Raw genomic sequence first — 26,103 nt, forward strand, 5'->3', positions numbered from 1 at the left:
GTATGACTATACAAACAACAACAAAAAAATCAGCAACAGCAGAAAACGAAAAAATAAAAAGTAAAAAGGAACAGAGCATCTAAGACCTGTGAGAATATCAAAGGGTCTACAACACATGTCACTGGAATGCTGGAAAGATAGAAAAGTGGAGTAGGAGAAACTTATGAAGACATAATGGCTGTCTATTCCCTCAATTAGAAAATGATCACTTGCAGTTCTGGCTAACTGAGAGGCTGAGGCAGGAGGATAGCTTGAGGACAGGGGTTGGAGTCTACAATGAGCTGTGATGGCACGACTGCACTCCAGCCTGGGTAACAATGTGAGAGATTTTCTCTGAAAACAAACAAACAAAAACAAAATAAAAACAAACCAGAGATTCAAGAAAGAAGCTCAGAGAACCCCAAGCACAATAAATACAAAGAAAAACAGACCTGGATACAACAAATTGCTGAAATCCAAAATGAAGAGTAAATTTTGATGGCAGGCAGGCAGGCAGGAAAGAAAGAAGGAAGGAGAGAGGGAGGGAGGGAGCAAGGAAAGGCAGGAGGGAGGAACAAACAAAGATGTACCCAGTAACATGAGTATACACATTCTTTTCAAGTGTACATAAAACATTCACCAATACAGACAATAGCCTGGACCATAAAATAAATCTCAATACGTGTCAAAGGACTGAAATCTTACAAAGTATGTTTTGTGATCTCAGTGAGATTAAACTAGAACTCAATACCATAAAGATAACTGAATTACCAAATAATTAGAAATTAATCAATATACTTTCAAATAATTTATGAGGCAAAGAACAAATTAAAAAATAATTTAGAAAATATTTTGAACTACGTTTAACTCAAAGAAAACCCTATATACCAAAATTTGTGAGACATAGCAAAATCTTCAAAGGAAATTTATCCATTAAATATCTATGTTGGAAAATTAGGTCTCAAATCAACAATCTAAGCTTCCACTTTACCAAAAAAAAAGGATATAAAGCTGAAAATAGGCAGAAGGGAGGATATAAAGATAAGGGAAAATACAATGAAATTGAGTATATATATATATACACACTCAAGAAAATTAATACAACCACAGGTGGTTCCTTTAATAGAGCAATAAAATTGATAAGTCCTTAGCCAAATTGATAAGAAATATTACTGATCAAATAATTCCAAATATTGGGAATGAAAAAGGAGATATCCCAATTGCTTACACAGGCAATCAAGGGAAAATATGGGAATGTTTTGAACAACTATATGTTAAAAAATTCAACAGCTTAGATAATTTGGTCAAATACTTTGATTAACACAAACAAATAAAGCCCACTGAGTAAGAAATAAAAAATCTTATTATAACTGTATCTATTAAAGAAAGTACATTTTCAGTTCCAAACAGAACCTTCTCATAAAGATATAATTTGAAAACCAATATTCTAAACTTCCCTAAACTTTTCAAGTACACTGATTTAAAACACTCTTCATGCTTCATCTTTAACTACATAAAAGAGCTACAGCTACGTAAGACAAAAAAAAAAAAAAACCAAAAAAACAAAAAAACTGTACATTGCAAGTTAAAAAAAAAAAAGAGAAAGGTACATAAAAATTGTTACCTAAAAGCAAAACCCAGATAACCCCAATGCTTGTCACCTGCAATACTAAATGTTAGGCATACATGAAACAATTTATATAGAATTTTAGAAACAAAATTAGCTTGTGGCTTAAGAATTTCATACAGAGCTACAGCAGAGATTGCTGGTTATACTCCAATACCATTTTTCCTTCTTCTATAGTGTGGTAGATAGTAAAAATATCCCCACATATTTATCCTCCTTCTAGCCTTGCCTTTCACCATATAACTTACTAGTGTCCTCTCTTTCTTATTCCGGGGTTGGCCACGTAACTTACGATTTTATCCAGTCTGTCATTGATGGGCATTTGGGTTGATTCCATGCATTTGTTGTTGTGAGTAGTGCTGCAATGAACATATGCATGCATGTGTCTTTGTAGCAGAATGATTTATATTCCTTTGGGTATATACCCAATAATGGGACTGCTGGGTCACATGGTGTTTCTGGTTCTAGATCTTTGAGGAATTGCCACTATGCAGCCATAAAAAAAGAACAAGATGATGTTCTTTTCAGGGACATGGATGGAGCTGGAAGACATTATCCTTAGCAAACTAGCGCAGGAACAGAAAACCAAACACCTCATGTTCTCACTTACAAGTGGGAGCTCAACAATGAGAATACATGGACACGGGGAGGGGAAAAACACACACCATGGCCTGTTGGGGGTGGGGTGAAGCGAGAGAGAGCATTAGGAAAAATAACTAAGGTATGCTGGGCCTAATACCTAGAAGGTAGATTGATAGGTGCAGCAAACCACCATGGCACATGTTTACGTATGTAACAAACCTGCACATCCTGCACATGCATTCCAGAACTTACAATAATAATAATTAATAATAATAATATTTTAGTGCATTGTCCAAATAACCAGAAACTATGTCTTTATAGAACTGTATCCCAAAGAAGAGTGGAGGTTGCTTTTTGTCTTATGGAATGGACTGAAACCAGATAAAGAGAATCCCACAATATTTTTGAAGAAGCTATAAAGGCAAAAGCATCGGCAGCCTGATCTAAAAAAGACTGAGACTATTAAAAATATAAAAACTCTCTGGGACTCCCAACTTGCTAAGAGCAGATGGCAGGCTCAGAAAGCTGCTCAAATGCCAAGAGAGCAATGTCTTTAAAAGTAGCCAAGGAGGGTGATGAAAAAAGGAATGTATGAAAGGGGATAACCAAGAATAATAGAGCAAGATGAACTGAGAGGCCAACCCCAGGAATCAGACCCAGAGACTAATTTGTTAGGGTTGAAACAAGAGATGTCATGTGCTCATTACATGATGTGGTAAAGCATTTTGGCAATAAATAACAAGAGTTTTAAAAATGGTTATACACTTTTATCCAATAATTTTATTTTTTGGTATGTTTCTTAAGGTAATAGCCAAAAAAAGTGAATTATATGCAAGATTTTGAAAGAAAGAGTCATATAACACTAAAATGTTTAAACTTACACATCATCTATAGGATGAAATATTATTCACTTAAAAACTATTATTAATGTTAAATGGTAAATATGCTTACAATGCAATATTAAACGATAAAAGCAAGAAGAAAGCAAAATTACTTATGTGGTATGACTCTATTCCTTTAAGAATATTATAATATGCAAATTTAGAAGACCAGAAAGAAACATGCATGTAGTAACATTGAATGGTGGCCAGGCGCGGTGGCTCACGCCTGTAATCCGAGCACTTTGAGAGGCCAAGGCAGGCGGATCACGAGGTCAGGAGATGGAGACCATCTTGGTCAACATGGTGAAACTCCGTCTCTACTAAAAATACAGAAATTAGCCGAGTGTGATGGCGGGTGCCTGTAGTTCCAGCTACTCAGGAGGCTGAGGCAGGAGAATCGTTTGAACCCGAGAGGCGGAGGTTGCAGTGAGCGGAGATTGCACCACTGCACTCCAGCCTGACAACAGAGTGAGGCTCTGTCTCAAAAAAGAGAAGGGAAGGGAAGCGAAGGGAAGGGAAGGGGAGGGGAGGGGAGGGGAGGGGGAGGATAGGGAAGGGGAGGGGAGGGGGAGGGGGAAAGGAAACATTGAGAAGTTATCTTTACCGTGCCCATGTGTATAAGTACTACAAAGATCACTACACCTACTTGCTATTCCTAACTGACTCATAATGTGCTGTGGCATTTTGCTTTAAATTCAGTTCTTTAATGTGTCAAAACAATGATTAAAAAAAAACTTTATTTTCACCTATACATGTTGTGAATATCTAGAAAAAATAATTTCAGTATGTCAAATATTTAATCGGCCAAGAAAGAATTTTAGCTCAGCTAGTAATTAACCCATTATTTTTAATATGATGGATAAGGTTGGTTGTTTTGTTGTGATGGTGATTATTTTGTTTTGTTTTTAAAAGTCATCATGAAAAAGATGGGGACATCCTTTCCTACTAGAAAAAATAGAAGGTGTGGTTTGCTTTAGGGTTAGACAATGGGAAGAAAACCAACGGTCTCTTGTACATGGAAAAGGAGCTCTATATATTAACTTGTGATCACATATCATAAAAATTAAAAGTTCATAAGTATTACATTTAAAAAACTGAAATGTAGAAGTGCATTTTTAAAAGTAATTATAAGGGGATCAGTTTTTGTTTAAGATTAATGTCAGAAGAACAACAAGAATAAATCATGATATATTGAAAAAAATGAATAGAATAAACATGGGAAGAAAATTAAAATCCCAACAAGGGTAAACACAAGATCAATCAAATTTTGTAAAAGCTGAGACAAAATTAAAATGAGAAGCACAAGGTAACTTCATAAAAGTTTCATTCATAAAACTCTTAGCAACTTTTGTCACAGTTGAAAAAAATCTCACTTTTTTTTTCTTCTTTTTCAACTTTTAGTTTCTAAGGGCACATGTGCAGATTTGTTACAAAAGTATATTGTGTAATGCTGGGATTTGGAGTATGATTGAACCTGTCACCTAGGAAGTGAGCATAGTACCCAATAGGTAGTTTTTCAACCCTTGCTTCCCTCTCAACTCTTGTATTCCCCAGTGTCTACTGTTCCCATGTTTATGACCATATATAGCCAATATTTAGCTCCCACTTGTGAGAACATGCAGTATTTGATTTTCTGTTTCTGCATTAGTTCGCTTAGGATGATGGCCTTCAGATATATCCATGTTGCTACAAAAGACATGATTTTGGGGTTTTTTTAGTGGATGCATGGTTTCCATAGTGTATATGTACCACATTTTCTTTATCCAATACACCCTTGATAGGAAACGGGGTTAGTTCCATGTCTTCGCTATGGCGAATAGTACTGTAATGAACATATAAGTGCCTATGTCATTTTGGTACATTGATTTATTTTCCTTTGAGTATATACCCATTGATGGGATTGCTGGATTAAGTGGTAGTTTTATTGTTGTTGTTGTTGTTGTCGTTTTTGTGACGGAGTCCTGCTCTGTCACCCTGGCTGGAGTGCAGTGGTGCAATCTCAGCTCACTGCAACCTCCATCTTCTGAGTTCAAGTGATTCTCCCGCCTCAGCCTCCTGAGTAGCTGGGATTACAGGTATGCGCCATCAAGCCTGGCTAATTTTTGTATTTTTAGTAGAGACAGGGTTTCACCATGTTTGTCAGGCTGGTCTCGAACTCCCAACCTCGTAATCTGCCCACCTTGGCCTCCCACAGTGCTAGGATTACATGCATGAGCCACCACGCCTGGCTGGTAGTTTTAAGTTATTTGAGAAATCTCCAAACTGGTCTCCACAGTGGCTGAACTAACTTGCATTCCTACCAGCAGTGTATGAGCATTCCCTTTATACTGCAGCCCTGCCAACATTTGTAATTTTTTGACTTTTTAATAATAGCCATTCTGACTGGCATGAGATGGTATCTCACTGTGGTTTTTATTTGCATTTCTCTGAGGATTAGTGATGTTGAGAATTTTTTCATATGCCTGTTGGCCACTTGTATGTCTTCTTTTGAGAAGAAGACATATCATTTGCCCATTTTTTAATAGGGCTGTTTTTTACTGCTTGATTTGTTTAAGTTCTTTATAGACTCTAGATATTAGATTTTTGTCAGATGGATGCAAAGTTTGCAAATATTTTCTCCCATTCTGTAGATTGTCTGTTTATTCCATTAACAGTCTATCACAGAAGCTCTTTAGTTTAATTATGTCCCACTTGTCAATTTTAGTTTTTGTTGCAATTGCTTTTAAGGACTTAGCCAAGGTCGATGTCCAAATGGTTATTTCCTAGATTGCCTTCTAGGGTTTTATAGTTTGAGGTCTTCTATTTAAGTCTTTAACCCATCTTCAGTTAACTTTTATATATGGTGATAGGCATAGGTCTAGTCTCATTGTTTTGCATATGGATAGCCAGTAATCCCTGCTAAAAGAGAGTCCTTTTTGCATTGCTTATTTTTGTCAACTTTGTTGAAGACCAGATGGTTGTAGGTGTGGGCCTGTATTTCTGGGTTCTCTATTCTGTTTCCTTGGTCTGTATGTCTGTTTTTATACCAGTGTTGCTGTTTTGCTTAGTGTAGCCTTGTAGTATAGTTTGAAGTCAAGCAATGTGATGCCTCTACCTTTTTTTTTTTTTTTCCTTGCTTAGGATTGCTTTGACCATTAAGGGTGTTTTTGGTTCCATATAAATTTTATAATAGTTTTTTTTTTTTTCTTTTCAATTCTGTGAAGAACTGCATTGGTAGTTCGATAGAAATAGCACTGAATCTGTAAATCACTTTAGGCAGTATGGCCATTTTAACAATATTGATTCTTCCAATCCATGAGTATGGAATGTTTTTCCATTTCTTTGTGTCATCTATTATTATTCAGCAGTGTTTTATAGCTCTCCATGTAGAGATCTTTCACTTCCCTGGTTATGTGTATTCCTAGGTATTTTATTCTTTTTCTGACTATTGTAAATGAGATTGCATTCTTGATTTGTCTCTTAGCTTGAATATTATTGGTGTATAGAAATGCTACTGATTTTTGTACTTTGATTTTGTATCTTTAAATTGTACTGAATTGATTTATCAGTTCAGGGAGCCTTTGGCGAAGTCTTTAAAGTTTTCTAGGAATAGAAACATATTGTTGGCACAGAGAGATAGTTTGACTTCTTTTTTCCTATTTGGATGCCTTTTATTTCTTTCTCTTGCTAATTGCTTCACTAGGACTTACAGTGAAGTTAAATAAGTACTATGTTAAATAAGAGTTGTGAGAGTGGGCATCCTTCTCTTGTTCCAGTTCTCAAAGGAATGCTTCCATCTTTTGCCCATTCAGTATGATGTTGGTTGTGGAGGAAATGGATAAATTCCTGGAAATACACAACCTCCCAGAATTGAACCAGGAAGAAATTGAGACCCTCAACAGACCAATAATGAGTTCTGAAATTGAATTAATAATAAAATAACCTACCAACCAATAGAATCCTTGGACCAGATGGATTTACCACCAAATTCTACCAGAATTAACAAGAACTGGTAGTAAATCCTACTGAAAGTAGTCCATAAAATAGAGTAGGAAGGACTTCTCCCTAACTCATCCTATGAAGCCGATGTCATCCTGCAGCCCAAATCTGGCAAAGACACAAGAACAAAAACTACAGGCCAATAACCCTGATACACATAGATGCCTGAACACTCAATAACATACCAGCAAACCAAATCCAGCAGCACATCAAAAAGTTAATTCATCATAATCAAGTAGGAATTATTCCAGGGATGCAAGGTTTGTTCAACATGTGCAAACCAATAAATGTGATTCACCACATAAACACAATTAAAAACCAAAACAATATGATCATCTCAATAGACACAGAAAAAAAAGCTTTTGGTAAAATCCAACATCCTTTCATGATAAGTAACTCTCAATAAATAGGAATCAAATGAAAATATCTCAAAATAATAAGAATCTTATTTTCAAATCATTCTCATCTCTTGATTCTCATGACAGTTCAACCTCCAAGCATTTTTCTAGCTCTAAGACAGTACTTTGTTACCTTTGGTCTGCTTTCCCTTACTCCATTAAATGTGGAAATTGCTCAGTCTTTTCTTTTCTCAATCAACATTGTTTTGCTGAGCAATACCTCCACTCCATTGGTTTGAATTATGATGTGTTTATGTCTGTGAATCACAAATATATCATCCTCTGTCCAGCCTTCATATCTGTATTCCTGAACTGTGGAAACAATAATCTTCAGTTGAATGTATCTATGGTAGCAAAACACAGTAGGTCTATAATTAAACCCAATATTTTTTGCCCCTTATCCAGTTTCTTCTCTCTTAGTTTAGGCCTCCATGTATGCATGTCAGGGTTTATAGAAACGATTATGCTCAAGCTTATTTGATCAGCTATCATTCCAATCATTGACCATTTCTTTCCAACTTTTCCTCTGGAAAGTTTCTTTAATTGATCTACTTATTTTCATCTTTATTATACAACATTGTCCAACCATCTCTCCTAACCTCTGAATTTATCTATTTATCTCATCAGTTCCTCACATGGAAGTCAAAATTACCTTTCTGCTTTTAAAGAAAATCAATAAATCCCTAGGAAAGATTCCAGGTATTCCAGGGTAGAATAAAATAGTTTCATTTGGGATAACATTTGAAACTTTTAACATGGTGTATGAGGCCTTTCATAGTCGCTTATCTTTTAAGGCTGTCTCTTGCTCCTAGTCTCATTCTCTCTTCTCTTGACATTGTAGCCATTTCCATTTCTGAAAATCACTGTGATAATTATAATATCACCACCACCACCACCCACATGTCCACATCCTAATCCCAGAAACTTTGAATATGTTATCTTACATGGCAAAAGGGACTTTAAAGATGTGATTAAATTAAGAATCTTCAGACAGGGAGATAATCCTGGATTATCCCTGGAGGTTCAATATAATCACAAAGGTCCTTGTGAGTGAAAGAGGAAGGCAGAAGAGTCAGAAAAAGAGAGGTTGGGGTGATGTGATTGCTGGTTACAAAAAGGCCACAAGTCAAGAAATATGGACAACCTCTAGAAGCTGCAAAGGTCAAACAAATGAATTTTTCTCTAGAGTCTTGAGAAAAAACACAGCCCTGTTAACACCTTGATTTTAGTCTAGTGATACTGACATGAAACTTTTGACCTCCAGCACTGTCACATAATAAATTTACATTGTTTCAAGTCACTGAGTGTGTGGAATTTGTTACAGAAGCAATAGGAAACTAATACAGTCACCATGCTATTTCTTGCCTCAAATTCTTTATATATGCAATATTCTTCCTACCCAGAAATTTCTGTTTCTCTTTACCTGACTAGTTTTTGCTTTTTCTTTGTGCTTCAGATTAAATATTATTTACTATGGAAAATCTCTCACCTCATCTGATCTCGGAAGCTAAGCAGGGTTGGAAAATCTCTTACCAAAAAATATTAGGTCACTGTGTTAATTTCCTATTTCTCACACAGTAGCTTACAACAGCACATATTTATTATCTCACAGTTCTGGAGGTTAGAAGTCCAAAATTAGTTCCAATGGGCTAATACCGGTGTCCGCAGGGTGGTTTACTGCTGGAAGACCTAGGGGACAATCTGCTTCCATGCCTTTTCCAGTTTCTAGAGACCACCTGCAGTCCTTGGCCCATGGCTTCTTTCTCGCATCATTTCAAATTCTTATTTCCATGGTCACGTCTCCTACTGGTAACTCTGATCTCCTCTTATAAGGATCCATTTGATTATATAGAATCCAACAAATAACGCATTATAATTGCCTTATCTCAAGATTCTTAATTGAAATGACAAAGTTCACTTTGTCATATAAGGCAATATTTCATAGGTTTTGGTGATTCGAATATGGACATCTTTGTCGGGGGGGCACATTATGCAGCCTATTGTAGTTGGGTATTATATGCTTATAATACTTACAGTATTATAAAAACACAGTTCATTATAAAACATCTTATAATTCTTTGTATCATCAAAATTATTTATTTGTAATAGCTTTAATATTTACTTATTTTTCTTGACTGTATTCTTATTCTGTTTGAGTACACTGGAGATATATATATGTATATGTATATCTGGCATATAGAGAATGAATATTTTTGGGTAACTGTCATTTTTGTATTTTAAAAGTTTAAAAATATGTTCAAAGCGCAAAAATACACATAGTATACATTTTTAGGTACATTTTATGAAACTTGTATTCAGAGACAATCCTTGTCACTTTTAAACCTGCAGATACATACCTACCTTTTGATGCTAGTGTCTGAAAAAAAAGGAATCAGGCAAAACCATGTCATATTTAAACATTACAAAGAGAATGTGCAAGCTGTCAGAGCTGAGTTTAAGTTGGAGATAAGTTTTAGTTCACTGAAGGAGGCTAGTGGCCCAAGTTGCAACAGTAGATATTGGCTTTGAATACAGAGAAGTTGATGGGAAATAGAGGTAAAAGGGGAGAGTCCAGAATTAGGACAGAATATCAATGTTCTAAATATTCATTGATACTACATTCATTCAAACTACATTTAACAAAATACCACTTTTAATATATTTAAATTAATAATGTATCATGGTTAGAGAGCTTTGCAAAATATAACAGTAACTTAATAAACAATATAAGAGTAAAATAGGCATATGAAAAAAAGACCAGATTCCACTGACATAAGCAAAAAGATTAACACATCTTCACATGTTCATTGACTGTTCAAAAGTGGTAATGTAGAGAATCACTAATACACTCTACCTTTCCATCATGTCAAAGTATACATGAATGACAAGTTATAAATGAAACGGTGACTCTCCATGTTAAATTCCTTTACAGCCACTTTGACGAATACCATGCATATCAATACTTAAAGTATTTAATGGGGTAAATGAGCTTGCTTCATGCTTGTTAGCTTATCTGATCTATGTGAGATTGATGATAGTGTTATTTGCCTCAGTTAATGTATGTCTAAATGATATTTATATTTCGTTTTAATAACATGGGTGGAGAAGCCAGTCTCATACAGGTTTGTTGAATTGAATGGAAGGTGAAATTTAAAGTGATTTCAGTCCATCTCAGAATATTTATTTTTAACTTTTATCCAGAAGAAAGCAAATTATTTTGATTTTCAAAATTCATCTTCAATCACTATCAGTAAGCAATTTCAATAACATATCCTATAAAATTATAATTAACTTTAAACTGTCTTATAATCTAAGAGAACAATTCCTGATTCAAAGATTTTCCACATGTGTATCTTATTATTTTGGAAAATCCAAATTGAATGTCTCTATAAAGTTCTTAAGTTGTTCAATGATAAGTCTATTAGTCTGTTCTCACACTTATACAGAAATACCTGAGACTGAGTAATTTATAAAGAAAAAATGCTCATGGTTTCACAGGCTGTACAGGAAGCATGGCCAGGGAGGCTCAAGGAAACTTGCAATTGTGGCAGAAGGTGAAGGGCAAGCAGGCACTTCTTACATGGCCGGAGCAGAAGAAAGAGAGTGAAGGTGGAGATGCTACACACTTGTGAACAACTACCCTAGTTCTCGTGAGAACTCACTATCACGGAAACAGCAAAGGGAAGATCCAGCCCCACAATCTAATCACCTCCCACTAGGCTCCTCCTCCAACAGTGGGGGATTACAAATCCAAACCATATCAATAACTTTCCACATATATGTAATATCAACATTCTCTACTTATAATTATTAAATCATGAAACGTTAAGGAATCTGTAGAGATGATTCTCCCAGACTTTTAACTCTTGTATTCACTCTTCAGTTTATCTGCCATTGAAAGCTGTGTTGTACTCTTCTTTGCAAGCAAAAATTTAAAAAATTATAAATGCTGAATATATTTAATATGAAAACTAGTTGTCCAACTTATAGTTTGTAAAAGTTGGGACTAAATGATTTTTTTTTATTTTGTAGAAATACTAAATGTTTATTCTGTAATTCAAACATTTGGAACAGAATATTTGATTCCTAAATAAGCATTAATTGTTGTTTATGATCAGCTTTCCATTTTACCACATAGTAATAGTCTCAACTTTAACATTTTAGCCATTCTATAATTAACAAATGTTACCAAGTTACTAGGCACTTTTTTTTTTTTTTTCCACAGCAAATCTCTCTCCTTGAAAGAAGCAGTGTGTTGATTTACATTCTGGCACCAGGTCCCTCCTTAATCTACATAAGAACTTCAGAAGGTTTTCTGATATCACAGCCGTGTCCTCAAAACATATTCAAAAAAATCTTAAGCTCTAAACCACGTTTTAAAAACTATGTAATCCTTTATACTTTTATGTTTCAGGGTTGTGTTTTCCAGCAATGAAGCTGAAAAACATATTCTTCCTTTCCATAGCTACTATGTTCAAATCATATATATGTATTTTATAAATTGTCATGTTAGCCACATCTGGGCATTTGCAAGTTGCAATGAAAAACATACTATAACTCTGTGCTCTGAGATGATCCTTCTTATCATTAGTATGTTCTGGAACATGTCATTATGGCATCAGTGGAAAGTGGTATTTTCACTGCCTTCTCTGCTACAAACTCACCCAACATTTCCAAGCAAAAGTAATGTCATGGCAATTGTATATTTTTAGTCTTAGCTAAGTGCTAGTTTATTAGAATCCTGCAAAGTACTATTGTTCATAGGGAAAATATGAAGCACATGCTTCCAGCAACCTTTAATTCAATATGCTTTCCTTCAAACTTTTTTTTATTTTAAAGTTTTTTGTGTTTTGTTCATAATTACTGCTCAAGTTTTGATGGTTTGTTTCTTTATTAGCCACATTATGGGCCCACAAATAACACAGCAGTTTTAGGATCCTTCTATCAAGCATGACTACAAAAATGAATTCAGTACAAAAGAGAATATATATATATATATATATATATATATATTTAGACTGAGTCTTACTCTGTTGCCTAGGCTGGAGTGCAATGGTGCCATCCCGGCTCACTGCAACATCCACCTCCTGGGTTCAAGCGATTTTCCTGCCTCAGCCTCCCAAGTAACTGGGTTTACAGGTGCCCACCACCACACCAAGCTAATTTTTGTATTTTTAGTAGAGATGGGGTTTCACCATGTTGGTCAGGCCCTTCTCAAACTCCTGAACTCAAGTGATCCACCCACCTCGGAAGAGATTATATTTCTAAGTAAAATTAAAGTAACTCTTTGGGACTTCACAGTTATTTCTACTGACATTGTTTAGTTCACTTCTGGCAATGTTAGTCTTGATCCCTGTTCTGAAAAACATCAAAGGTTAAAGAAATCCCTCACTCTTTTGTGTTCCAAAAAAATTGGCTTGCTTCAAAGAAATACCCTTTCCCATATGACTTAGATAAGAATCATGATTGCTTTTCTTGTTCACCTGTGACAAACTAGACACAGACCTTCCATATTCCCATTCCTTGTCTCATGTTTGATTAGCTGAACGATGTATACACAATGGCCACTCTGGACGAAATGCCTGCTAACTAGACTGGACACAACTTTAGTTAAGCTTCTGACCTCTCCTCAGAATCCTGAGCTTCAACCCACCCTATGCCTGGGCCATCATCAGAATGTGGAATGACTCTTCTAAGACATATGTCCCAAGAATCGGCCCCAAATAAAGAAGTTCCCAATGAACAGTCCAGTCATATCACCTGCTCACCACACTCCCTCATACCTGATTCTCTCTAGCCTTATTTACTCCTCTTGATAAAAGAAAATTCCTTTCTTCCCTACCCGTTTGACTCTTAGATTTTGTGGTCAGAGTCCTCCTATTGCAAGTCTCCTTTACCCTATTGCAATATTCCCCTCCCCCCATCGCCAACTGTCCTTTTAAATCAAGCTTCTCTTGACCTAAGGTTAGATCAAAAGCAAACAACTGCCATTCTGAAGTATTTAGAAAAGTTTAAACTTTTATTGAAAAAGTAGTTCAGAGAAGAATGTTTAATCACCTGTAAATTAAAACTCAAAATACATAATACAAACGTCACTTCCTTATTTTACCTAATACTATTAAATTATTAATTTATAACCAGGCTTAACTAAAACATAAAATGATGTAGAAATAGCAAAGTATTGAAGATAAACAAATGATACTTTTTCTCTGATTTGTATATTCTTTTGAGTTATATTAATACTTTGCAAACTAAAATACGTGTTGCATTGTGATTCTACTGCACATAAGTTTCTCATCCCACAAGATGAACTAGAGTTATTCCTGAGTATCCATGTGCGATTAGTTCCAGCACCTCTTTTCAATAACAAAATCTGCAGATGCTCAGGTTTCTGATATAAAGTCACATAATATTTGCAGATAATCTATGCACATTCTCCTATATAAATTATGTCTAGATTTCTTGTATTACCTAATACCATGCAAATGCTATGTAAATAGTTGTTATCCTGTATTGTGTAGGGAACAATCACAAGAAAAAGAAAGTCTGTACATGTACAGTACAGATGCAATTTCTTTTCTAAATATATTCTTTTCAATTTTGGTTGAATCCGTAGATGCAGCAGCCACAGATATGGAGGGTAGACTGTACACCAAAACTGGTCTAAATTGTTCAGTTAGATCAGTCCATTGATCACATGCTTGTATACAGTAGTTTGTTAATTTGCTATAAAAATTCCAAACTCTTATCGATTTCTTTCTTTATCTGCTATCACACCAGCAACAAATTGAATAGCACTCAGTATGAATTCAGAAGTCCTGGGGTTTGGTTCAAAGGCAGTTATTGATGCTACATATAACTATGTCACCTATTGCAATAATGGATGGGAGTGAGGATTTCCTGTTGTTCAATTGCTCCTCCACCCTGCTATTCGGCTTTAAGAAGTACAGAATCAAATAAGACAGGAAGTTAATGGATAAGATGTTGGACATTAAAAGTACTCCCATATCCAATAACTGGCTAAATAAAATTAATCAAGAGACTTATCCATTTAAAAAATAATTCACTTTCTAAATATCTTTTTTTTTTTTTTGAGACAGGGTCTCACTGTTAACCAGGCTAGAGTGCAGTGGTGCAACCTTGGCTCACTGCAACCTCTGCCACCCTGGTTCAAGCGATTCTTCTACCTCAGCTTCCGGGTAGCTGGGAGTCCAGGTGTGTGCTACCACACCCGGATAATTTTTGTCTTTTTTGGTAGAAGACGGACTTTTGCCATGTTGGCCTGGCTGGTCTCGAACCGCTGACCTCAAATGATCCACCAGCCTCGTCTTCCCGAAGTGCTGGGATTACAGGCGTAAGCCACTGCACCTGGCTCATTTTCTAAATGAATTTTGAAGATAAGAGAGAAATAGGTATGAATCTTGTATCTTTGAAGAACAATAGGTGAATTTCTAATCCATGTTTTGTCAGATTCATTTCTAGAATTTTGCATATTTTCCTATGTGTTTTAATGTGATTTTTTTTTTTTTTTACTTCACATTATGTCATTGGCATATTCCTTCAACAACTAAAAAGTATAACCAGTTGGTAGGAAATTAGTCTGAGTATCAAAGGTAAAGAATTTGCTACACAATCTATTTAAGAAATTTTATTATCTAATCCTCAACATTGAATATTTTATTTCATCCCTGAAAGATAGGCTTAAGTAATTTAACATACAGAATTTATACGGTTGATATGCTACTGAGGAAATTACTTGAAATATGTGAATGTTCTTGAGGGACAATATTAAATATAGTCTGTTAATATCAACAACAATTTCAAACAGTCATACAGGTACTTACCCAAGACAGAGAGGCTCTACTAACTTGGCAAAGCAAATTTTTGAATTCACGGCCCACTTTTTAGTAAGTGACAGATTTAGTAGCCGCAATGGGACTGAATTAACATTTTTACTATTTCTTGATACATAAAGTCAGAAAGCATATGAATGTCCACAAAATATTCACTATGAATAAAGTAGAATGTAAATTAGTACTCAAGTGCTCTCAACTCCATTCACACAACAATCCCTTCCTTTCCTTCTAATCCTCCTTTCAAGACCACAGCACAAAATAAATGTTAACCAAATAAAAAATCTCTTAACTGCAGTACTGATTCCTCATTGATAAGCAGAACAAAAAGTCATCAACTATGATGCCCTCGTATGTGCACTGTGTATAAGCTGAGAGTTTATTCAGTTTGTACATCAATTTCATTCAACTGTCAAGCAAAATAACTGCAGGCACCTAAAACATAGTAAATATTCTTCTTCCTTGAATATGCAATTAATATTACACATCATCTTAGAATATCATTCGATAAAAAAGATTTTTGACGATAGCTTCTTCTGCTTTCTCTTTAAGCATAACGTTTATTATTAATTTTACCATTGGTTTTACATTTTCATCAGCAGTTTTTGCTATTGAATGAAACTTTCCATGCTTCTCCTACTTTGTTCTCTTCTATACTACTGGCAAAAAAATTAATCAATTTACTGAAAGAAAATTCTTTTATGCATGTTATTTTAAAAATCCTTTCTTAGTGTACCAGAATAAAAATACCAATGGCTTTAGAGCAGGGATCCTATGTTCACAGATGTCGCAGGTCAAATGAGTTTCCAACTTTTTCTTTCCAGTTCTCCCCACCTCCATCCCTGCAATGAGAGAGTACCGCCACCACCACTATCACCACCACCCCACCAGAACGACATGGTATCTAAGTTCTCCTCTCTTGTAAGGGTGTAAAAGTGTCTCAGATTGTAAAATGATGAGTCACTGGGGTGTGGGCAAAACTAAGGCAGAATGTCTAGGTTACAACCAGGTGTCCAAATCAAAGGGCTATGGTTAACATGCTCGTGGGCCTCACAATGGGAAACAAAAACAAAGCTCAGTAATTAATCCAGATTGATGCAGGCTTCTGGTGCCTAAAAGCAAAAGTGTTTTCTTCTTACTCCTTACTCCTCAGACAAAATCAGGGGCTTTTGAGCCCTTCATTTTCTGCCTCCTTTCTTTCTCTTTTCCTTCTCTGTCTTCTCCTTCCCTTCTTTCATCTTCCTCACCATTTCTTCCCTTCTTCTTTCTTTTCTTCCCTTCCAGAATGAGCTTAGATTTTTTGTTCATGATTCTGAAATGGATGATTACCCTTACACATGTGGTCCAGGAGTGGGGAAAATGCTCAGAGTACAGGCCAGAGACTTCACAAGGAAGCAGAAGAAACACACTAATCCACACTTCAAGTAGTAGTTCTGACAGATGTTTATTCCTCTGTTTGGCAAGGCTTTATAACTCAAAATGAACTGGGGAAGAGTGGTAAATGAATTTTCAGTCAAATATAATTCAAATTTTTTGGATATTCATAAACATACTACCTATTTGCACTTTTCTTTTCCTTCCACATCTGTGAAATCATGACACTTGCAGCTTTATTTTTCCCTGCATATACAGATTTGCATCTCATATTTACCACTGGAGACCAGTTCACTCTTTGTTTATGATGTTATTTTGGGTTGCACTATTTATGTTACTCTTAAATTCATCACTTTTTATGCTTCAATGAACCCCATTTTAGTCATGAGTTCATTTTTGAGAATTGGGGATATAATGTAGCCCAAGCATGAAAACAAAATTATGAATTTAATAATGTTGACAGTAGCACAAAAATGGCATGAAAATATATTAGGGTGAAACAAACTGTATTCTATTAGTTAAATATTTGCAGACAACCAAGCCAATTTGCTCCTTAAAAGGACATGTAGAACTTTAGAGGACAAAATAATCAGTAATTATATGAGTAATGTGATCTTTATGCAAATAAAAATTAATCTTACATTGCAGATTTGTTCAAGGCTGTGAACAAAATAGTTTCAAGGATTTTTCCTCTTCAAGCTGACAGACAGCTTCCAATAGGGCTACACATCATACTTCAATACTTCTCTGGCTGTCAGAACATCATGTCTCCTCTCACATTTCTTGTCTCTAAATTCATTATACATTATACATATTTTTCGCCTTTTTCCTCTGAGACATAATACATGTGCATACATACACACAGACATATACACATATAATAATTCTGAAATAAATTAGAAGGACCCTTGTGTTTTGACCTCTTATCATAATTTAAAACAACTAATAAACAGCACAGGACCATAAAAACTTATCTTGACCTCAGAGTGCTTACTCTAAGAAGCCAGATAAAACACGGCAGTAGTTTTTATTTGTCCACAGTTGACATCTTCTTCACGGAATATGCAATGACTGCATCCTTACCCAAGATGGATGCTGTGTTATCTTAAGAGCACAAAGAAACTGAAGGAAGAAGACTGATGCTACAGGAAAAAAAAAATATTGCTGATTACAACAACAATAATACTGCATATCCATTTAGAAAAATGCCTCTGGAAAGATCCAAAATTCACCTGTCTGACTCACACTCAGTGCTATAGTAATTAATCATAAATGTTTATACATAAAAATTATTTGATGAACTACCTGAATATAAATATTTGGCAAATTAATTTTGTTGCAAAAATAACTGTTTCCTACCTTAGAACCAATACACACATTTGTTCATACTAATTTCAATCTCCTTCTCTGCTTCTATTAGTCTTAGTAAGACTAATACTACCTTTCCCTTCTACTGGTATGTTGTAAAGATCAAATGAAAAAATGTGAAATTAGTTTGAAAGTTGAAAGTAGCTGCATAAATAAAAAGTTTTGACATAAATAAACCTTTGTTCAAATAAATGAATTAAAGATCATATTTGAAAATATAAGAGATCACTCAAATTAATTCATGATAAAAATTAATAATTCATTAAATTAATTATATTTAATCTTAATATTAAAATAAAAGGCTGATTTCTTAGAATAAGCTTAAATATATGTTGAAGAGAGTAATCATAGCATCAACATGTAATTACATACAGATTTTTACATTAATACTTGTAATACCTGAGTATGAATACAGTGACTATACATAGATTTTTTTCAGCATGGATTTAACGCATACCAGGAACAGAATCCTATTCTACTTAACAATACTTGTCCTGACTCTCTGCCCATGCTATGTAGTGGAACGCTGACATGGATGCTACTGAAAAATTTACTGTACTAATATTTATAGAAGGCAGAGGGAAGGACAGCATTTACTGAGTCCTTACCGTTTTGGTTTATATTTTATCACTAACTTTATATGTAACATTGGGTGAGACCCTAACTTTATCTAGTAGAGTTTATGGGAGGATGAGTTATATATCTTGAAACTGATTGGTAGAAAGGGGTAAACATGCTGCAGGAACTGCCTTTATAGCAGGAATGGTGAGGCAAGCCCTGTGTTGCTGCCTATGAAAAGTTAGCAATGCCAATAGTTACCACACTCACCAGCAGACAATTCCTAAGCAAAACTTGATTTCCATTGTTTGAAGACACCCCATTCTCAGTTATAAGGTTTTTAATGTGTTTGGTTTTATCCATTTGGGCCTGCTACAAATTATGAACTTTCTAACATCTCTTTTGTGTTTGACACAACTAAGAATTCTCAGTTCCATTATGATGTTAAAATGATGTCATCTGTGTTAAAAGTCAGTCATTATGATAACTATGCTTCTTACATCTGAGAAGAGGGACATATTTCAAACTTTCTGGCTATCATTTTGAAGAACTACAGGATTCCTAAGGCAGTCAGTCCAAATAATAAATGATCTGAAAAGGTAGGATATTTTATCAAACTTTAAAAAATAGCATAAAAGGAAAACAAAAGGGGTGCTGTTATTGTGACAACTGAAAAAATATAGACTCTGACAAATATAGACTCTCCTAAAAGGATAAATTATATAGATATTTTTAAATACTCATCATATTTCTTTGTATGTATAGTTTTAAGTAACATGGTACTGTTAAGGCCATAGCTAGACATATGCAGCTATGATTACTTTTGTCACTTAATACTTGGCAGAGTACTTTAAAATCATTCACTAGCGTCCTTCACAATAGAAGCCAATATAAGGAGATGAAGACACTGAGTTGCATGTTGCCAAATACCGCACTGGAGGTCAGCTTTAGAACCCAGTGATCTCTTCTTGACATAAAGTCTGATTGAAAGACATGTAGACTGAAAAATAATGAGAGATGTAGAGACACAGAAAAATTGTTTAAATATGTAAATGTGGTTATAAGAAAGCAATAAGTCAAAGGTTAAAATAAAAACTAACGAACATATATGAAACTAAAAGTTTGAGAAGACAAGTTTTGACTTTGCCTTGAATAAGTTACTGAATTTCCTCAGACCAAACTTAATCTAAAGGGAGAAAATCAGCATAAGTTACGCCTAAGAAAGAGTCCTCGAAACATAGAAGACAGCATGATAATATAGAAAGATAATAGATTTTAAAGTCATTATTGCCCGGAGTTTAATCTGAAATTCACCACCTATTGGGTGGTGAAGCAAAGGCAACTATATAATTTCATGAGCCTAAATTAACTCTTAAAATAATAATTATGTACCTTTCAGGACCGTGATGGAGATTATATGAAATAATGAAAATTAAGTACTTGGCACAGACCTGGCATGTAATAAACACCACAACTTATTTTCTTTTTACCTATTCTTCTGTATTAATCTAACATTCTATGAATTATAGGAGCCAGATTACCCAGGTTATAATCTAAATTATTGTCTCTAGTAGCTACGTGAATCTATGCTAGTAACTATGTTTCTTCATGTGTAAAATTAAGGTTCAAATATGTAATGTGAGAACGCAGTCACTTAAAGAGCTATACTCATGGGCTGGGAAAAACTAACAATGGTATCTAGAGAGTTTCTGCTTTTTGGCATGCAGTATTATTGCATCTTCATAACAATACCGGGAGATATTTATTTCACAAGTGAGAAAAGGCAGCGAGGGTAAGTAACTTGGCCAAGGTAAGCCAACTGGTAAGTCACAGAACAGCAAAGTCAATCCAGATATGCTGTTAGTAAGAAGAAAGGACTATTTGTTCTTAAAACAAGAACTATGAAGAGAAGGGTGAAGAATAACAGGTTCCTTGAGCAATTATTTAAATGGTGCTCATTAGCATAAAAGAAAACTCATTAAGCTGATGAGAAGTAATAGCAAATAAGTAAACAAATAACAATTATAAAATAATTACTAAATACAAGTTGGCATTTTAATGCATATGTCTAACTGTACTTTTCCTGTTATCATAAAACTGACAGAAAAAGAAACAAATTCTATGTTAATTCATTATATATTCTCATGGGCTTCAGCTGTAGGTTGAAAGAACCATGCCAGTTGCTCTGACTCCAGACAGAGAACGAAGAAATCCTCTACGAGCCCCATGGGTTTACAGAAGTCTATCAATCACTCTGTCAGTCTTCCGGATCATAATTCAAGTTGCCTTCCCCAATTTTGTTGGATATATCAGATCTACTCCAGCTCCATAGGTAATTTTTCTCCCTAATGTGTTTGGAATTTGTTCTTTATTATCTTTCAGCTAATGTGCCGCTCAAAGTTTTTGAAAATGGTAGTAAAAATGTCAGTCATTAGTTCTCTGTGTGTGTGTCTGTATGCATATATAATTTGTATGTGTGTGTATAATGTGTGTGTGCATATATGTAAGTATATATAATTCACAAACAGTTGTCTTACTAGCATGGCACAGGGAATTTAAAGGTATAGATAGAACAGTTATTTAGTACTGCTTACGTTAATTGTGAATATCATGGTTTCTTATGTTTATCTTAACATAATTGTTTTATATATGTATTTATCTATTTTAAGGATCTTTACAAATAGGAAAAAATAAGTCTATAGGGTTTCATATTGATGTAGACATTTGGCAGCTATCTAGGCATTTGATCAATGAAGACTAACAGACCAAAAAATTGAGCTGAACATTTACCAAAATTCAATCAGCAAAACAGATAAACATGTTGAAAAAGTAAAATTAACTCTTGGATATATTTGCAAATGAAATTTATTATTTCATTCAACAAACCTATATTATGCATGTGTGTAAGGCCTTGGATTGGCATGGATATGCATACAAAGCAGACTCAGTCCTGTCCTTAAGTAAGAACAGTAAAAAAGGTAAAGAAATATGTTAAGTGTAATAGTAGAGGCATATATAGGCACATAAGATATGAAGCCATGATGAGACTGCAAGATTCAGGAAGACTGAAAAATTGAAAAATGTGAGAATTAAACAGAATATTAAAGATTAGGAAGACTCCCAAAGTGCTGGGATTACAGGCATAAACTGGTAGATCACCTGAGGTCAGGAGTTCAAGACCAGCTTGACCAAAATGCTGAAACCCCTTCTCTACTAAAAACACAAAAATTAGCTGGGTGTGGTGTCAGGTGCCTGTAATCCCAGCTACTCGAGAGGCTGAGGCAGGAGAATGGCTTGAACCTGGGAGGCAGAGGTTGCAGTGAGCCAAGATCACGCCATTTGCACTCCAGTCTGAGCGACAGAGCGAGCAAGACTCTTTCTTTTTTTTTTTTTTTTCTTTCTTTCTTTCTTTCTTTATTTATTTTTATTTTTATTATTATTATTATACTTTAGGTTTTATGGTACATGTGCACAATGTGCAGGTAAGTTACATATGTATACATGTGCCATGCTGGTGCGCTGCACCCACTAACTGGTCATCTAGCATTAGGTATATTTCCCAATGCTATCCCTCCCCCCTTCCCCCACCCCACAACAGTCCCCGAAGTGTGATGTTCCCCTTCCTGTGTCCATGTGTTCTCATTATTCAATTCCCACCTATGAGTGAGAATATGCGGTGTTTGGTTTTTTCTTCTTGCAATAGTTTACTGAGAATGATGGTTTCCAACTTCATCCATGTCCCTACAAAGGACATGAACTCATCCTTTTTTATGGCTGCATAGTATTCCATGGTGTATTAAATGTAGCCACATTTTCTTAATCCAGTCTATCACTGTTGGACATTTGGGTTGGTTCCAAGTCTTTGCTATTGTGAATAATGCCACAATAAACATACGTGTGCATGTGTCTTTATAGCAGCATGATTTATAGTCCTTTGGGTATATACCCAGTAAAGGGATGGCTGGGTCGAATGGAATTTCTAGTTCTAGATCCCTGAGGAATCGCCACACTGACTTGCACAAGGGTTGAACTAGTTTACAGTCCCACCAACAGTGTCAAAGTGTTCCTATTTCTCCACATCCTCTCCAGCACCTGTTGTTTCCTGACTTTTGAATGATTGCCATTCTAACTGGTGTGAGATGGTATCTCATTGTGGTTTTGATTTGCATTTCTCTGATGGCCAGTGATGGTGAGCATTTTTTCATGTGTTTTTTGGCTGCATAAATGTCTTCTTTTGAGAAGTGTTTGTTCATGTCCTTCGCCCACTTTTTGATGGGGTTGTTTGTTTTTTTCTTATAAATTTGTTGGAGTTCATTGTAGATTCTGGATATTCGCCCTTTGTCAGATGAGTAGGTTGCGAAAATTTTCTCCCATTTTGTAGGTTGCCTGTTCACTCTGATGGTAGTATCCTTTGCTGTGCAGAAGCTCTTGAGTTTAATTAGATCCCATTTGTCAATTTTGGCTTTTGTTGCCATTGCTTTTGGTGTTTTAGACATGAAGTCCTTGCCCATGCCTATGTCCTCAATGGTAATGCCTAGGTTTTCTTCTAGGGTTTTTATGGTTTTAGGTCTAACATTTAAGTCTTTAATCCATCTTGAATTGATTTTTGTATAAGGTGTAAGGAAGGGATCCAGTTTCAGCTTTCTACATATGGCTAGCCAGTTTTCCCAGCACCATTTATTAAATAGGGAATCCTTTCCCCATTGCTTGTTTTTGTCAGGTTTGTCAAAGCTCAGATAGTTGTAGATATGTGGCATTATTTCTGATGGCTCTGTTCTGTTCCATTGATCTATATCTCTGTTTTGGTACCAGTACCATGCTGTTTTGGTTACTGTAGCCTTGTAGTATAGTTTGAAGTCAGCATGATGCCTCCAGCTTTCTTCTTTTGGCTTAGGATTGACTTGGCGACGCGGGCTCTTTTTTTGTTCCATATGAACTTTAAAGTAGTTTTTTCCAATTCTGTGAAGAAAGTCATTGGTAGCTTGATGGGGATGGCATTGAATCTGTAAATTACCTTGGGAAGGATGGCCATTTTCACGATATTGATTCTTCCTACCCATGAGCATGGAATGTTCTTCCATTTGTTTGTATCCTCTTTTATTTCCTTGAGCAGTGGTTTGTAGTTCTCTTTGAAGAGGTCCTTCACATCCCTTGTAAGTTGGATTCCTAGGTATTTTATTCTCTTTGAAGCAATTGTGAATGGGAGTTCACTTATGATTTGGCTCTCTGTTTGTCTGTTATTGATGTATAAGAATGCTTGTGATTTTTGTACATTGATTTTGTATCCTGAGACTTTGCTGAAATTGCTTATCAGCTTAAGGAGATTTTGGGCTGAGACAATGGGGTTTTCTAGATATACAATCATGTCATCTGCAAACAGGGACAATTTGACTTCCTCTTTTCCTAATTGAATACCCTTGATTTCCTTCTCCTGCATAATTGCCCTGGCCAGAACTTCCAACACTATGTTGAATAGAAGTGGTGAGAGAGGGCATCCCTGTCTTGTGCCAGTTTTCAAAGGGAATGCTTCCAGTTTTTGCCCATTCAGTATGATATTGGCTGTGGGTTTGTCATAGATAGCTCTTATTATTTTGAGATACGTCCCATCAATACCTAATTTATTGAGAGTTTTTAGCATGAAGGGTTGTTGAATTTTGTCAAAGGCCTTTTCTGCATCTATTGAGATAATCATGTGGTTTTTGTCTTTGGTTCTGTTTATATGCTGGATTACATTTATTGATTTGCGTATATTGAACCAGCCTTGCATCCCAGGGATGAAGCCCACTTGATCGTGGTGGATAAGCTTTTTGACGTGCTGCTGGATTCTGTTTGCCAGTATTTTATTGAGGATTTTTGCATCAATGTTCATCAAGGATATTGGTCTAAAATTCTCTTTTTTGGTTGTGTCTCTGCCAGGCTTTGGTATCAGGATGATGCTGGCCTCATAAAATGAGTTAGGGAGGATTCCCTCTTTTTCTATTGATTGGAATAGTTTCAGAAGGAATGGTACCAGCTCCTCCTTGTACCTCTGGTAGAATTCGGCTGTGAACCCATCTGGTCCTGGACTTTTTTTGGTTGGTAAGCTATTGATTATTGCCACAATTTCAGCTCCTGTTATTGGTCTATTCAGAGATTCAACTTCTTCCTGGTTTAGTCTTGAGAGGGTGTATGTGTTGAGGAATTTATCCATTTCTTCTAGATTTTCTAGTTTATTTGCGTAGAGGTGTTTGTAATATTCTCTGATGGTAGTTTGTATTTCTGTGGGATCGGTGGTGATATCCTCTTTATCATTTTTTATTGCATCTATTTGATTCTTCTCTCTTTTTTTCTTTATTAATCTTGCTAGCGGTCTATCAATTTTGTTGATCCTTTCAAAAAACCAGCTCCTGGATACATTAATTTTTTGAAGGGTTTTTTGTGTCTCTATTTCCTTCAGTTCTGCTCTGATTTTAGTTATTTCTTGCCTTCTGCTAGCTTTTGAATGTGTTTGCTCTTGCTTTTCTAGTTCTTTTAATTGTGATGTTAGGGTGTCAATTTCGGATCTTTCCTGCTTTCTCTTGTGGGCATTTAGTGCTATAAATTTCCCTCTACACACTGCTTTGAATGCATCCCAGAGATTCTGGTATGTTTTGTCACGAGCAAGACTCTTTCTCAAAAAAAAAAAAAAAAAAAAGATTAGTAAGTGTTACAGATAGAAGAGTCATAAGTGAAAAAAAAAATCATAGTTTTTGGGAGGTCCATAAGCTTTTTAAATATTTCCCACTACAATTTCACTTTCATGGGGAGTAGTACTCCTCATCATTTTGGTTACCATTGCATGCCAAGTACCTAGAACAGTGCCTGATACATAGTAAATGTTGGTTGAATGAGTGATTGAATTAATAATTAAATTACAAAATGCAAGTCAGACAAGAGAAACACGAGTTTGGATTAGGATTAGATCACAGAGTATCTTTAACTCTTCCTTAGTGACACTTTTTATCTACTTTGCCTCCTTTAGTCTCCTCTCAGCTCTAGGAAATCTAATGATAGCATGGTATGTTATAATCAACACTTCAATTCACATTTCCCTCTAGAGTTTGGCCTCATAATGTGAAATTTTCTTGATGCAGTTTCCCATCACAACTTTCTTTGTGTCCACTTACCATATTTTTGAAGATAGGAACTGATTTAATTTGCCTCATATTCTTCATGGAAGAAAATCTTTTTAGATATAATTTTCAGTTAGCCATAGCTAGCTGGAAAGACCATGGCTTATGCCCATTGGGGTTAAAAGCATTGTGTTCGTATCTCAGTTCTGACATGGCCCAGGCTTACAAGTATGAAATAATTATCTAATATGCCTAAGTCATAGGTTTGACTAAAGCTTAAAGTAAATAATGTATGCAAAAAATCTTGTAAATTTTAAGGCAGAAAACAAATATAAACAATTATCAATTTATTAGAGTCTATATGGTCTTGAAACCAAGAAATTAAATAATACAATAATTTCACATATTATCATT

At 35.3% G+C, this 26,103-nt stretch overlaps 1 long non-coding RNA gene across 2 annotated transcripts in view; it reads left to right on the forward strand.

Moving 5' to 3' along the window:
• The first annotated feature begins 19,032 nt into the window (after positions 1–19,032).
• The window catches only part of LOC129058976 (uncharacterized), a 120,052-nt gene continuing 112,981 nt past the window's right edge, over positions 19,033–26,103 (forward strand). Inside the window, exons 1-2 of one of the 2 annotated variants that reach the window (XR_010139684.1) lie at positions 19,033–19,197; positions 20,754–20,930. This is a non-coding gene — a long non-coding RNA (uncharacterized LOC129058976). The remainder of the gene's footprint in view (positions 19,198–20,753; positions 20,931–26,103) is intronic. The other variant, XR_010139683.1, reaches the window with a different exon arrangement.

Source organism: Pongo abelii, chromosome 3, assembly GCF_028885655.2.
Source record: "Pongo abelii isolate AG06213 chromosome 3, NHGRI_mPonAbe1-v2.0_pri, whole genome shotgun sequence".
NCBI classification, from domain to species: domain Eukaryota; kingdom Metazoa; phylum Chordata; class Mammalia; order Primates; family Hominidae; genus Pongo; species Pongo abelii.